Source organism: Marmota monax, unplaced genomic scaffold, assembly GCF_021218885.2.
Source record: "Marmota monax isolate L192 unplaced genomic scaffold, Marmota_monax_Labrador192_F-V1.1 WCK01_AAM20220418_F8-fsc00909, whole genome shotgun sequence".
Lineage (NCBI taxonomy): Eukaryota > Metazoa > Chordata > Mammalia > Rodentia > Sciuridae > Marmota > Marmota monax.
In genome coordinates this window covers 13,137-30,147 of record NW_026694941.1, presented here as the reverse complement: position 1 = coordinate 30,147, position 17,011 = coordinate 13,137, and the positions used below count along the sequence as shown (strand labels likewise).

At 33.6% G+C, this 17,011-nt stretch overlaps 1 long non-coding RNA gene across 1 annotated transcript; it reads right to left on the bottom strand.

Annotated features, from left to right (window-relative positions):
• Positions 1-521: 521 nt before the first annotated feature.
• Positions 522-15,284, bottom strand: LOC131423521 (uncharacterized). The gene is made up of 3 exons (XR_009225216.1): positions 15,152-15,284; positions 6,026-6,198; positions 522-578 (listed from the first exon to the last, which is right to left on the bottom strand). It is a non-coding gene; the product is annotated as an uncharacterized LOC131423521 (long non-coding RNA).
• Between the last annotated feature and the right edge of the window lie 1,727 nt (positions 15,285-17,011).

The window sequence follows — 17,011 nt, the reverse complement described above, 5'->3', positions numbered from 1 at the left end:
AGGGTCTACTATAGCCTGCATCTGAATTGTTCCCCAAAGGCCCATCCACGTGTTAAAATTGTGATTCCCAGTTTAGCATTATTGGAAAGTAGTAGAAAGAGGTAAAACCTTGGAGGATGTCTTTTGGTCTTTGGGGATTGTGCCCTTGAAGGAAATAATGGTGTCCTGTTTCCTTCCTTCCTCTCTATTGCTTCCTGCTTTGGGGGTGAATGATCTTCCTCTACTATCCATTCCCACCATGATGTTTTACCACAGGCCAAGAACAAATGGGCCAACCAATCCTGGACTGAAACCTCTAGAAATGGGAGCTAAAATAAAACTTCTGTATTTATGAGTCAGTTACCTCAAGTATTTTTTTATAAATTGACTAATACATGTCCCAAAGTGTGATTGCATCCACTCACAGAACACACCCTTCAAAATTACCTGATAAATTATTTTAGAGCAGTATTCCACAGTAGCCAGTCAGAATTCAAACTGACCTTCCAAGCCCAGAGTGTTAGTGGTAGGAATTGCAATGCACAGGCTCTTCTTTCCATTGGAGGCTTCCTCTTGTTCTTTTTCTTTTCACTGGAATCCTACAAGTTTATACAATATGAAAGCTCCTTAATTTCTCACATAAATTATTTTCTAGCATTTGTAATTTGTAAGTCTCACAAGAATATCTAGAAGTTTACCATTTTCTACTCTTTGGGTCTAACATAATATCACCAAATATATTTCTTTGATACATACAGATTCAGAGGTTCCTTTGGAATATATTACACTAGAGGGAATTAATTTAAGCAGAGACTTGAAGCAGACCTTAAATTTGTAATGATTTCAAGTCTGAGTGAATATACTTCTGTCCTTCTGTGTTTTCAAAAGAGTGCATATACCAGATCTATAACAACAGATGATATACCAGAGCAGAGAGATTTCAGAAGTGAACTATCATCCGTGGGATCCTTTTGATCCAAGAAATGGAATTTAACATAAATGGGGACAGGGAAGGACAATAAAAACTTAATCATTATGTTTTTAAAATGGCCTTGGTATTTACCTTTCTCCTCAGTACACGGCATTGCCTCTAATTTACAATGTTGGGAACATTTGGCAATTTCAAGAATTTTTAGTCCACAATTTAAGGAAATGATTATGGCTTTCTCAGGTGCCAAGCATATCCATTCTGAATATGTACATGAGGACTTTTAATCGTCTACCTTAATGTGTTGGAACCAGTAATAAACAATATTTGGAAATGATTTAATTTACCATATGGCTTCTGCACACCTGCATACAAAAGACAGTCCATGGTTCAAGTGTTAACTCAGACACAAAGTGTAATATATTTTTGTAAAATTAGTGTACTTCTCTCTCCCCATTGTACAATTTCTCAAGTGAGTGACCAAACATAATTTTGGAGAAAGACTTGAAGGAATTATTACTGTGTTCACTTTATGGGTCATAGCATAATCCTTCAAGGGATGTTAGCCTTTTTAAATAAATTATCTCTGATTCAAAAGTGTCTTTAATAGGTAAACAATGGGAGATTGTGATTTTCCATTGGAATAATTCAGTCTTTCATTCATCCACTTTTTAAAATATATCATTTGAATTTTTTGTTATCAAATCATATTTCCCCCAAGAAACACCAAGATTAAATTATCATTGCCATAGTTCTCTGTGGGTAATGTTGAGAAATTTCCATGTGATTGCAGAATCTTTTAGGTAATTATGTCTATCCTGGTGACTAAGTGCTGTTACTCAGACTCTTTTTGAATAATATATCTAGTCCATTGATGGCGAATGCAGTTTCATAAGAGCCTCGCTTTCCATCTCCCCATTTCTAAAGTCATTTCACTTAGACATAAGTGATTTGCTGAAACTTCAAATGACTCCTTTTTTGAGTTCTGCTAGCCTTATGATAAAGGTCTCTGAGTACCAAAAACGAAGGTCTCTTCTTCCATAGAGACATTCTAAAATGCTCATCAGGATCTGAAATGGTAAATGACTTTGTTTTTCCTCAGGACACCAGTGGAATTTAGTGAAAACAACTGACTTTGTAACATTTTAAGCTATGTTTTTCCCATATCTACCTGAAGACAGAGATACTACAAGGCCAATGTATCATTTTCAACATTAATTTTACCCAGTTACTTATGGGCAGGGTTAGCCACTGCAGTGTTACAGCATAAAATGAGTTATCTATACTCTCTTTGCTAAAAAAAATATGTTTCTATTTTGGTCTGTTCAGAGAGAATTCAAATACAGTATCTCATCTTAAAATCTGCTACCTAATGTTACTTGTGCAACTTAGTATATCAGTTTAGGTTCCTCAGAAACAACAACAACAACAACAAAATAAGAATTTAAATGGAAATGGATAAGTAATATTCTGGGAGGTATGTGGGATACTGTAAGTGTAGGGAGTGAGACTTACTAACCAGAAAGCCTAAGCAAAGACAAAATATCAAACAAAGTTCCACAGGTGATAAATTTGATTCAATCCTCCCTTGAAAGTTTAGAGACAATGTAATTCCTCATAAATTTTGCTACTATTCAAGAGCAAGCAAGCTTGAGTATTTATAGCCAATTATCTATCACTCATTGTTTAAGGGAGACCAGTTGGGGAACATTAATTCTCGGTGATATGAGGCTCTAAGTTCACAGATCACAGCAAGATCTAAGAGGCTAGGGCAGGACTTTGATAGAGCTCCAGGTTCTGGGTGGTTCAAAGCATTCAAAGTAAAGTGGAAGTTTATATGCATAACCATGGTTAATAAAAGTAATTCTGGGTTGAGCACTGATATCAAATGCAATGAGTATATGCCACATTCTTCAGACATTTCTGAATATTTCAATTGGCTGTAAGACTATTTTTTAATGGTTATAACTTATCAATGATTGTTTTGAGGGCTTTGAGACAGAAAAATGTTTGCAAGTTTAGTAAAGGGGACAGTGTACGTGTCTACAATTACACATAATTCAAAGTAATCTTCTAGTATTTTCCACTTGCCTATAATAATGTTTTTAGGTATCAATGATACAAAAATTGTAGAATTAATTGACCATGATAAGTCATTCAAGTTATGATTTTTCCCCAAAATTGATCTCTCGGTACTTAAAAATTTCCCTTTTCAAGAAGTCATATTTTTATATCCATGATCAAAATAAAGTAATAATGCTTAAATATATTAAAATCTAAGAAGATTTATTTTATGATAAATGAACAATTATTGTAATTAAAAATAATTACAAAAGAAATTAGAATTCAGTCTCTATGTTTATGTTGAAGCATAGCAATACCACAAGAATAATAATGCCTATTTTGGCATGATTCACTTCTGTCTTCCTCTCTTTCTCTCTCTCTCTCTCTCTCTCTCTCTCTCTCTCTCTCTCTGTGTGTGTGTATGTGTGTGTGTGTATTTTATCAGGTTAGGGGATGGAGGAAGTGGAAAACATAAAACTTTTTTTCATTCTTACTCAAATTTGTTATTAAAAAGAAATGTAAATTTTTAAAGTAATTTCAAAATATCAATTTTCAAGTATGAATGTATTATTATAATATACTCCTCTCTCTGCTATGAAGATTCACGGTGTGAAGATTGATACTACCTAAGAAAATACCAGCAGCTCCTGAGATAACCTATCAGTTTTCAATGAAAATATCTGCTGAAATTGAACAGTAGATAATTTTTTTTATCAGCAAATAAAATGCATGTTGTAAATATGACAATGATAAAAGAAAAAAAAAAGGTGTAAACAGAAGAAAACCAAAGAAACCAAAGACTGGTGGAATTTTATTGACTTATGTCTTGAATAGATAATTGCACTTGAAGAGGCAATTTACTACATAGTGACCCCTTTCCCTGTGCTCTGTCAAATTCAATTCCTCTCACTCAGATGAGATGACCTATTCCTAGGTTCTACCCACATGAGCAAAGTGAAATGGACAATTGAGCACTTATCCAGTTACTTTAATCAATGTGGATGGGTTCTTTATAAATCCTTCACCTTAAAAGAAATGATTTGTTGTTCATTAATTATCTGGATAACAGTCTACATTATTCTCCACATGTTGATTATTCAAATGTTTTCTCTGGTACTAGTCCACTCAGAGTAACTCAATGTTCTACCATCTCCCTGTCTGAAAGACAACCACCCAATTTCATGCATTATATTTCTTTTCAAAACCCAATTTCTAAGATTGTCTTTTTAAATTTTCAGGCCTTCACATAACAGTAATATGCTAAACTAAGAATCATACAATTTGAAATATCTAATTCATGCTTTCCCATTCAATATTTGTGTCATGAGAGTTGTGTTGACTTCCAGAAGCTCAATTTCCAACATCAGAGTGACTAGCTGTGGCTTCTTGGCAGACATCTTTGTCTGCTGGCCTAGAAAATATATCTCTGAGCTCATGTTTGAATAAGGTTTTATAAATGCCTGTTAGCAAAACAGCATAACTTTGACACATACTACACCAATAAATAATGTCTTTAATAATGAACATTTGCTAGTAGATAAAGGAAAAAATCTAGAAATACTGACATGCAACTAAAATTACCAAATACAATTTCAAATATGAAAACATAGTATCACTATTCAATGATTCAATAAAGGGTGAAGTTTTTCCCACTGGGCATCATGGAGCTGTATTGTCCTCTGATAATATTATATAAAAAGCCAACCAGTTGAAGTCAGTAGTGTCATTTAAATGACATTTTGCAGAATGTAAAATTGAAGCAGGAAATCAATGATTTGGTCAAAGAAAATGAAGAAAAAAGGGTATGAAGAAAACTTTGATCAGAAATTCAATGGTAATTCACCCCCTTTAGAGAGTCAAGTCATTAATAGAAGTCAAGCTAGGACTTTCCAATATATTCAAAGTATCTGTTTCTATAACAAGTTGGTTAAAAACTAACACTTATATGGTATATCATAAACATATGAGCCAAATATGCTTGGAAAAGAGAAGATAAAATCTAGTTCCTGATCTCATAGGTTGTAGCTTTAATCACCACTTCTGTGAGATATGCAGCCATGATATGTACTATCAAAACTTTTCACCAACAAAGGGAGAACTGTAAGAAAAGGTTTTACGAGGAATGTTTCCAACACAGAAAATTATGGTAAAATTGAAAATAATAATTAGGCAATAGTCTTATAGGAGCTCCATTAACCACATGTCCTTGTTTACTTTCAAAGGCAGTACTATAAGACAGTAGGATTTCACATCTTCTTAATGTTAGCTACATGGAAAAAGTTTGGATGTGGGTCCTCTAAAATCCATAAATCAATACAAACCTGCCACAGAAATTATTTCCTCATTTGAATATATCTTTACTCTAATTATAAAAGTAGTTTATCTCTCTTTATCATAATAAACTCATATGTTAGTACCGAATAATAGTTGGAACATCCCAACATCCCATAGGTGGGATGTTTCCAACAGCAGCACATCACATGAAGTTCTCCACTTCACTTTTCTTTTTCTTTCTTTTTTTTTTTTCTTTGAGAGAGAGAGAGAGAGAGAGAGAGAGAATTTTTTAATTTTTTTTTTTTTTTTTAGTTTTCGGCGGACACAACATCTTTATTTTTGTTTGTATGTGGTGCTGAGGATCGAACCCAGTGCTGCGCGCTTGCCAGGCGAGCGTGCTACCCCTTGAGCCACATCCCCAGCCCTCCACTTCAGTTTTCAAATGACAACAAATCTGTCTAAAACTTTGTTGGTAATTTAACAATTGCATATTAACTACCAATGCCTATATCCTGAGAAGGTTAAAGAAAATAACTAAGGAGATATCAGACTTTGTCCAAGTTTTCCTGGGAAAAACCAGTCTATTATTTTCCTCTTTAAGAGTGTGAATGTGTATTAGCAAATTATAGTCTGTGTAATGTAATTAATATGGTTGTCTTTGCATCTGGGATGGTAGACCCTAGAATAATCAGGCAAGCCAAAGGGAAGAAGGATGTGAAGTAGGAAATGAAAACATAAGCTACTACATATGAGATCAGGAGAACAAAATAGATTTCATACCAGTATCTCTCCATCTTAAAGTCTCCAGTCTCAATGATTAAGGTGTACTGAAGGAGTCCGCACCATTTATGACAGAGCTAAGCATCCATCTGGTTCAACAGTGACAAAAACTGGGTCTGGAGAGAGGTGGAGAAGCTACAAACACTTTTGGTACTCCTCAGCAACACAGTGAACTAGAAAATGAAAGAATACAGGTGTGAAGCATGCATGCTACACTTTTCTTAATCATTTCAACATAAATTAATAAATGAATGTTGATTTACTTCTTCCTCCCAAATTTTGCAAAAATATACTTTTGTGGTCCATGATAATTGGGAACTACTCCAGTAAAGAAATTATAGCACACAAAGCTAGCCTAGCCAGGCTGAAATAACAAAAATCCACAGACTGTCTGAGTAAGTGAATAGCTATAAACTAGCAACACAAGACACAATGCATGAAAGAATCATTGACATGAGTGGCCCAGTTTAGATTCATCTATTTGAATTCAGGTGAGTTACCTGACTTCCACATTCATAGCTACATGCCCTGAAGGAAGCTCTTTCATTTGAAAAGAAATTAAATTAACTGTTAAGAATATCTCCACCTAATTTATCATTGGGGAAAACCTGGGTAACTCTCTTTTAAACTTTCACTTTGAGAATAATAATGTGAGGAACTCTATAGACCTATATTCCAGGAGGAAAAAAAAACTGGTTAAAATTATGAAAACTCAACTATTTAAAATCTCAAGGATTTTCCTAAGGGTGTGCAATGCATAAAGAAACGTTTAAGAAAATGTACTAAATATTTGGCTCTCCTTTGTCTGGGGAGAAAGGATACTCCTCCCTCCCATCTGAGTAAGTGTGAACAATAAGGAGGGTTCCCTTTTCCCTCAGCTCCCAGTCAAGGAATATAGTATTTCCTCAAGAGGGGAAATCACCAGCATTTCTCATTTCCCCAGATTCAAGATTCAGAGAGTAAATTCTCAGCAAGAGCTGCTGAAGAATGAAGGCTTCCTTCTTCCACCTGGCCAAACACCATTAGAGCAGACTCTGGGCTCCAGGCAGGGCAGTCTGAGAACAAGACCCAACTTGCCTTTGAGGTCAGGTTTCCTGCCAGGAGCTGCAAACAGATAAATCAGAGGCTGTATCCCCAGCCAACTCCCTGTTAAAAAAGAAAGGCATGACTCCCAAGAAAAAGCCCTCCTGGGTCAGAAAAATAAACCTCAGAAATCACCTCTGCAAAGGACTTAGAATTTAGTTAGAGGAGATGGTGAAGCGATCAATGTTGCAGAAGATCTTTGAGGACCACATATCAACTATCTGACAAATAGTGGAGATAAAAATCTGGGTGTGATACCAACAGAGGTAGATAGCTCAATGGACAGATCAGGGAATGAAGCAGTCAAATAGAATCCTCCTGAAACCACTGGAATTCCAGAATGAGTGCCCTCTTGCCAAGTCTGTATCTTCAGAGGAGTGACATCTGATACTTTGCCCTCATAGGAAAACAGATTTTGCTAAGTAGTGAAGACACTAAACAATTAAGCAAGAAACAAAGCCATAGAAACTGTCTGTGAGAAGGATCAGATGTGTGGGTGAATAAAGACTTCAAAGCATTGATTATTTTTAAACTTTCATTCGTTCTTTTTAGTTTTACAAGACAGTACAATGTATTTTAGCATAGTACAAACACATGGAGTATAACTTATTCTAATTAGGATCCTATTTTTGTGGTTGTACATGATGCGAAGTTACCCTGGTTATGAATTCAAATGGAAGGCTAAAAGAGTTATGTCTAATGAATATTACTGCCCTTCCTTCCCCACCCCCAACTCCTTTCCCTTGATTCTCTTTGTCTACTCCAAAGGACTTCTATTCCTCCCCTCACCACGTTCCCTTTTTATGGGTTAGCATCCACAAATCTGAGAGAACATTCAACCTTTGTATTTTGGGAGGATTGGCTAATTTCACTTAGCATGAAGTTCGCCAATTCCTTCTTCTTACCAGCAAATGCCATTCCTCTGTATGGCTGAGTAATATTCCATTGTGTATATATACCATTTTATCCATTATCCATTTTTTTATCTTTATCCATTATCTTTATCCATTCATCCATTGAAGGAAACCTAAATTGGTTTCATTTCATAGCTTGGCTATTGTGAATTGAGCTGCTCTACACATTGATGTGGTTGTGTCTCTGATATATGCTGATTTTAACTCCTTTAGGTATAGACCAAGGCATGGGATAACTAGATCAAATGATGGTTCAATTCTAAGCTTTCTGAGGAATATCCAGACTGCTTTCTATAGTGTTTTCACAAATTTACAGTCCCACAAGCAATGTAAAACAGTCAAACATTGATTACTGAGTATAAATTTACACACTTTTCTCCCCTTAGTTTTAGGGCATAGAGAAGTTATATATACATATATTTGTGTCTTCTGATAAATGAGTTAATTTTTTTTCTACATTGAGCTACATTGTACTATAAAGAAGCATATTGCTATAAAATGTTGTGATGTGTATGTAAGCTTTGCTAGTCTGTATATCTGATAATGTATGATAGTTGAAATTATCTAAATCCTAGTTTTCTCTGTGAAACTGAAGATACTGTGAATGGAGATCATAGTCAATATCTGTACATGAGGCTCTATTAGGTTCAGTAGTGGCAGAGGACAACTCTCTTTCATAAGGTATGCGGGATGCATATTTCTTAAAAGATAAATAAAGTAGTTTATATATTTTTTTTAAAAAATTACTGTTTCAGAATAGAATATGGAATGTAAAGAACAAGACTAAAGAGATTTAGGAAGTTGAAGTTGTAGGAAGTTCATGGAATGGGAATTTTATTTGTCATTTTCAAAGATAATTAAAATATATATATATATATATATATATATATATATATATATATATATATTTAAGAATTTTAGTTTGAAAATTGTGGTGTCAAAAAATTTGCTTTCTATTAAAAAATTGTTTTTGATGGATTGTGGTCTGCTTTAAATGGAATATTGTAAAAGCATTTTTTTTTACCTCTGAGTAATCAGCCTAGGAGGCAAAGATTTTGTCTCTTATCTGAAAAATTTCCTATGGTTTATAGTGACGTTTTTCAGTTATTATTTAGAACTAAGTATTCTCACTTTTAAGAAATCTAAGTTTCTTAAATCATGTCACCTCCTATGTTTATTTTAAGTCTTTTATTGGCACTTGTTTAAGTAGGTGGCCAAGTGTTGTTTCTTACTAACCCATAATCTTACTTCATCAATTTTTGAAATCTCCTGACAACTTTTGATATTTTGCCTTCCCCAAACCACATCATAAATGATATCTTTTGCACTTAAAGCTGTCTTTGAGATTTCCCAGGAGTTCCTAGAGATATCACAGAAGATTTGTTCTTTTCCCTAGAAAAAGGAGATCCTATAAATAATTAAGTTATATAATATGAGTTTCAAGGAAAGTGTCAAATCAGAAGTACTTAACCTTCTCTGGCTTAAATTTGTATGTGTGAATTTCTGTTAATACAAATACTGCAGAAATAATGTAAATATTCTAGAGACTTGTCACTGAACTTGCTGTCCGTGATATTTCATCAGAATCCTGGTGCTACTTTGCCTAATATTTAGACCATACTAATATGAAATTATCATACCCTCAAAAATCACATTATTAGTTGCTTTTCAAATATTAATGTGGTCACAATTTTACTTCCTAAATTGGATCCAATATAGTTCAGAGGTTTTCAATTGGGAATGGTGACCATTTCCCTATGATGTTTCTGTAATATACAGTTATTTAGAACCTCATGAATTTATGATGATTCATTTACGATTTTTAAACTTTTGATGGTGCAAAAGAAGTACACATTCAGTAGAAAGTGTATATAACTGCTGCTTTAATGTTGTTCTAGTCAGTTGTTTTGCTGCTGTTCCCAAAAGATCTGACATGAACAATTCAAGGAGAAAAAGGTTATTTGGGGTTTCACACTTTTAGAGATCTCAGTCCACTGTCAGCTCCATTGTTCTGGGCCAAAGGTATGGCAGAACATCATGGCAGAAGAGTGTGGTGGGGGAAAGCAGCTCAGGACTTGGCCACTGGAAATGGAGAGAGAAAAGACAGCTCTCCTCACCACTGACAAAAAATAAACCCCAAAGGCATGCCCCCCAATGACCCACCTCCTCCGGGGCACTTTATAGTTAATCTCTATCAGTGGATTAATGCAGTGATTCAGTCATTTCAACTGTAAACTTCCTTGATTATCACACACCTGAATTTTTTTAAGACACCTCATAACTAAACCACAAGAGTGTTCTTTAAACATTGAAACTTGATCTTTTGTTGGGCTAGCAATTTTTGGTACCATACTCTTTCATGATGGTGAGCAGCAGCAGCAAACTTCAGCTCCCTGGCAGCTATGCAATCACAAAGGTAAACCACTGATCTGGTATATCACATTGCTAATGCTTTGGGGATATTTTGTTTAGTGATTTTTGCATCCCAAGATGTCTCCAAAAATACCAGTCTGTATGTGCATATGAGATATGCAACACAACACTTTGTTAAAAGAAAACTTTTGTATTAGATGCTTTTGTTCAACTGTAAGCTAATGTAAGTGTTCTGAGCACATTTAAGGTAGGCAATGGTAAGCTATGATGTTTTTTAGTTTATATATTTAAAATGCATTTTTATGCATAATATTTTCAACCTACAATGGGTCTGTTGCGACCATTAAGACGAATAAATCAAGAATCATATGCATATGTTCAGTATATTCATGGTGTTTATATAACTCTGGATTATATAAATATGAATATTTTTCACTGTAAATACTATGTTTGCTCATTTTTATAAATGAGATATACTATTGAGTCATTTTTTAAAAATGAGAATACTTATTATATTTATAGATATCTTGTCTAAAACTTTTTCCCATTGACTTAAGTTTGTTTTGTATGTCACAGAAACATTTTCTTATCAGTTATATTAGTCCCATAATATACTCTCACCAGATCTTTCACTTTTGAAATTTCACATTAAGTTTAACAGTTGTTTTAAATCTTTTATCATCTATAGACAATTGTTTCTCTTATAAACAATTTGATATTTTCCCAAATGCACGTGAAAATCGACTAGAGAACAGTGCTTGGCTTTAACAAAAATTAATATCTCAGATGTTCTTAGAAAACGACTAAGCCAGTCAGTCACTTTTAAGAATAGACTTCTGACAGCATATCAGAAATAACTTCAAGACTACAAATAGTCGAGTAAGTCAGAATTCACAGAAATCTAGTGGAAAAGCAGATGTTCTCATGACATTTCTAAACCAAGATTAAGTTGAAAAATAATTAAAAACATAGAACTGAATGAAACTCATGAGAGATAATTATGGATTATTTTTCCCTTGGGATATTACCCATGCTGTAATGTTGTACATTATAGATACATGGAAACTACTTTTTCTTACATGATTTATATCTGCTAACAATTTAACAGACTATGAATTTATAAGCAAATTAAAATGTATATCTTTGTTTTGTTTTGTTTTTACCCCATCAAAGTCTCTAGAGTTCATAATTTCTTATTAGTTTTCTTAATCTCATAAAAATGTAGTAATCTGTGTAAGTTTAATAATTTTCTAACATGTCAAAGGGACTTAATTGAAAACATTGGTTAGATGATATTTTTTTTCCATTTTTTTCCCAATATTACCAACAACCCCCCAAACCGTTAGTCCCTATTTAGTCATGGAATGTAAAACCCGAATTACCTGATCCTTCTTGGAACTGTGGTTTGACTTCCAGCTGGGTTTTTAACTCTGGGATCAGTGGAAGTACTGTTAGAAAAGCCTAACAAATTTTTATATTCCTTGAAGAATTTACTACTCTAGGAGACTAAGAGTGGGCTAATTTCTCCCTGAACAAGCTGATGTCTGAATCATAGAGAAAGAAATACAGCAAAATGCTCAGGTTGTGCATGACCTAAAATAATTGATAATAAAGACAGTGTACAACATTCTTGAGAACATTAGTACCTTAAAATCAATGAGCCTTGCTGCTTAACAAAATGACCTTCACTCACTAACTTGGGGACTCTAACCTCTAGACTCCATAGTTTCAGAGTTCAACTCCTGGCTCTTTATTTTAACATGATTTTATACTAATATGTGTATATCTTATTTCATATATTCCTTTTAGAGGCATATTATTTTCAGTGATCTCCATCAACTAATATTTACCTCCATGCTTCAACAGGATTCAAATGACTTTGCAAGGATGATACAAATATGTATGGTCTAGAGTCTTTCTTAGACCCAGATTCACCCTACTCTGGTGATTTATGTCTGTTTTGGGGATTTTAAGTGATGAATGTTATTCAACCATTACGAAAAAAAAGGAATGATAATTTTTGTACTTTCAGATGATGTAACAAAACTTATGGCATGCAATTAAAGCAGTAATTCTAGAAAGCTTGCAACTGCAAAAGCCTCTACTAAAAAAAGAACCAAACATTCAATAATGTAATTTTTACTTAAGACATTGGAAAATTAGAACAAACTGAAACCAAAGCCAGTTGAAGGAAAGAAATGAAAAGTTCTGGATGTTAATTATGCTGCACATAACCTGAGCCATGTCGTAGTACTGCAATACAGTGATGGAAAAAATTAAAAAAAAAAAAAAAAACAAACATACAAACAAACAAAAACCCCCACAAAACTCCTCATCCTGTTTTATTCTGTGATGTGGCTTACAAACAGAACCAATCTGCCTATATGATTTAGATAAGACGTAAATCTGCTATATTATTTAGATAAGACTTCTTGTGACTCTGGTAAGACACATGGGTGACTCCTTTACTTATTTGTGACATGGCTATACACAGATGCTTGCTCTTACATGAACCTGCTGACCAGGCAAGACACAGAACCACCAACTCCCTGTTTGTTGCCTCATGGATGATTAGCTGAACTCTGTCTCTGTGCAACCAGCTGAATACTGAGATAAACATTTCCTATTCATATCACTGACAAAGACTTGCAGAGCTCACAATAACAATACCAAATGTGAATTCGTCTGTAATACCTTTTTTATGTCTCCCTATTAATGTATAAACCATAAATATCTTATAAAGGCATTCTGTCTTTGAATCTGGTGTGCTTACCCTATTGCATTACCATGAAAAGAATCTATTTCCTTTGGCAGTAAAACTTCATGAAATACTGAATATCACCAAAAGTGTAAGTTGTTTCTTTGAAAAAAAAATAGCAAAATTCACCATCTTTAGCTAGACTAACCAAGGGGAGAAAAGGACAATATTCAAATGATTAAAATGAGGAATAAATAAAGGACAATTTGCAATCAAGTCAATAGAAATAAAGCATCATGTTTTGATACATCTATATATTTGTAATGACTAAAACGGGATAGTTAGTATATCCATCACCTCAACCATCTATCGTTTCTTTGAGTGAATCTTCTAAAATCATCACTTGTAGTTATTTTGAAGTACACAGTATTATTTTTAACAATGTTCACCCTATTGTGCAAAAGAACATCAGAATATAAAGTAAACTTTAAAAATATATAAAGGTTTAAGTAAATACGAGAAGCATTTATACACAAAAACTTAAATGAAATACACAAATTCCAAAAAGAATAAAAAAATAAAGAAATTGAAAGGAGAAATAGACAATCTGAATAGACATATAACATATACAAAATTGAAATTGCAGCTAATAAAATATCCGCAAAGAAAGCAAGTCCCAGATTGATTTACTGGTAAACTTTGAACTTCCTTAAAAAGAAATAAATACCAATTTTTTCATAAGGTCATCCCCCCCAAAAAAAAATAGAGTAAGGAACATTACTTACCTCATAACATAATTACAATAAGGACAATATATACATTATATTCCAATATAGACCGTTTTAGTCAGCCTTTTCATAACTGTGACTCAAAGACAATAAGAACAATATGGAGACAGAAATATTTACTTTGGCTCATGGTTTCAGAGGTCTCAGTCCATAGATGGCTGGCTTTGTACCTCTGGGGCCAAGATGATACAGAACATCATGGTGGAAAGGAATGGCAAAGAAAAATAGCTCAGGACAATAAGTGTCAGGGGAGGAGGGGAAAAAGAGAGACAAGGGAAGAGAGTTCCATTTACCTGGGAAAAATGTATACATTCTACTTGCACACCCCCAGTAACGTACTTCCGCTAGCCCCACCCTTCTTGCCTACAGTTACCACCTAGTTAACTAGTATGAGTAGATTAATTCATCAATTAGGCCATACAATCATACAATGCTCATAATCTAATTATTTCACCTATGAGCATCTTTGCATTTTCTCCCACATGAGCTTTTGGGAACACCCTTTATTCAAACCATAACATATACAATATTTTACTTATAATGGTTTGATTTCACTTTTTCAACTTCACATTGCTATTAAAATAACAATCATTTAATATAAATTGTACTTAAAGTTTTGAATTATGGTCTTTTCCTGAACTATTTTCTATGAGGTCTGATATTCTCTTACTATGTAATGACAACCAGCCACAGCACCCAGTCATCCCTTTGACCACTGGGGCAAAAACTGGTATCAATACTGTTCTGCTAAGCTAGGAAGTTCAATAGGTTAGCTGCACTAACTGCATTTTCAATTTAGAATATTTTCAATTTATGCTGGGTTGCCTGGGGCATAACTACAGCATATGTTGGTGAACATTTATAATACCAAAACAAGACAAAGACATCACATACAAACAACTAGAGATCGATACTTCTAATAAATGAAATATGCTAAAAATAATAGTGCACTAAATCCTGTGACTTATAAGAAGGATTATATACCATGACTGAATAGGATTTATCCCAAAATGCAGGATGCTTTTAACATCTTATAAACATTTATGACAATACAAAAAGAAATAAGTGCATGCAAAAAAGAATTTGACAAAAATGAACATCCCTTCATGATAAGAAATTTAAAAAATGAACTTTCAAAAAGTCAGGACTAAAACATAATAAATAGCATCTGCAGAAAACACAAAGCTAACACCAAACTCAATTATGGAAAACTGAATATATTCCTCCATTTTAGTAGGAAAATACAAGAATGAATACATATGTCACTTACCTTCAACATTTTCCTAGAGGTTCTACCAAAGAAAATGAAGAAACAGAATGTAAGTCCTCCAGATTGCGAATAATGGTGTAAAATCATTTTCCATTGCACATTGCATTATCTTCTACACAGAAAATTTTGAAGACTCCCTGAACAAAAGATTAGAAAGGTTGAAGAATAAAATATCAATATAATAAGTCAAATGCATTTCTTTATGTCTGCAATGAATAATCCAAAATAAAATTAGGAAAACAATTCCATTTTAATATCATTAAAATGAATAAAACAATTAGGGATATATTTGTCCAAAGAAGTGTAAAACTTATATAATGTAAAGTATAAAACATAATTGAAAGAAATTAAAGGAGGTTAAAGATAGAGAAATATCATGAATTTTTAAAAATGTCATTATTACTCTGGAGATTCAATGGAATCTTAAACACAATGCAACCTGGCTCTTTTACAGAAGTTGAAAAGCTGATCTTAAAATTTCTAAGTAAAAACAAGGAAGTTAGAAGAATCAAAATGATATTGAAAAAGCTAAACAAATTTTGAGGGCTTACAAAATGAGATTTTAAAACATGCTACAGATCTATCGTAATCAAGATATGAAACTTTTGGCAAAATGATAGACTTATAAAGTAATGAAATAGAATTGAATTTATGAAAAAGTCTTCACATTTATGTTCAATTGTTTTTCAGTCATGTATCAAATCAATTCAATGGAGAAAGAATCCACCATTCAAAAGATGATGCTGAACAACTGAATATCATATGCAAAACTATTGAATTGAAACCATGTTGCACAACATTCAAAACTAATTTCAAGGTATATGATAGCTATAATTAAAAAAAAAAACTCTTAAAAAGAAAACAGTCACACATCTAAATACCCATCAAATAGGAACACGTTACTTAAAATACAACAAGCCAAGGGCAGTGGTACAAGCCTGTAGTCCCAGTGACTGGAGACACTGAGCTAGGAGAATTGCAAGTTTGAGGCCAGCCTCAACAACATAGGGAGGCCCTAAAAAGCTTAATGAGACATTGTCTAAAAAGAAATATATTAAAAGACCTGGGAAGTGTATCAGTTATTAAGCTTCCCTCGATTCAATACCTGGTTAAAAACAACAACAACAACAAAAAAAAAAAAAAAAAAAAAACAGGCACAACCACAAAAACAAAAAAAACAAGGAAAAGGAAAAAATGTAAAAAATTAGAACTTCACCAAAATTAAAATGTTTGTGCTAAAAAGCACACTATTAGATGAGTTTGTATTTTCATCTAAAATATAAAAGAATCCATGCCACTAAGACTAAAAAGATAAATAGTCCAATTTAAAAAATCATCCAAGGATTTGAATAGACACTTATGTAAAAGAGATCAACAGGTCCTTGGACCATTTATTTACTGGGTTATTTGTTGTTGGTGGTGGTTTTTTTTTTTTTTTGGTGTTAGCTTTTTTAATTCTTTATATAACCTACAGATTAGTGCTCTATCTGATGTGTGAGGGGTAAAGATTTGCTCCCAAGATGTAGGGTCTCTATTTACCTCACAGATTGTTTCTTTTGCTGGGAAGAAACTTTTTACTGTAAGTCCATCCAATTTATTTATCCTTGATTTTAATTCTTGTGCCAAAAGAATCTTATTAAGGAAGTTGGTCCTGGGCTGGTGATGTGGCTCAAGCAGTAGCGCGCTCGCCTGGCATGCGTGCGGCCCAGGTTCGATCCTCAGCACCACGTACAAAGATGTTGTGTCCGCGGAAAAGTAAAATATTAAAATTCTCTCTCTCTCTCTCTCAAAAAAAAAAGGAAGTTGGTCCTAATCCCATATGATGGTGATTAGGTCCTATTTTTTCTTCTATTAGACACA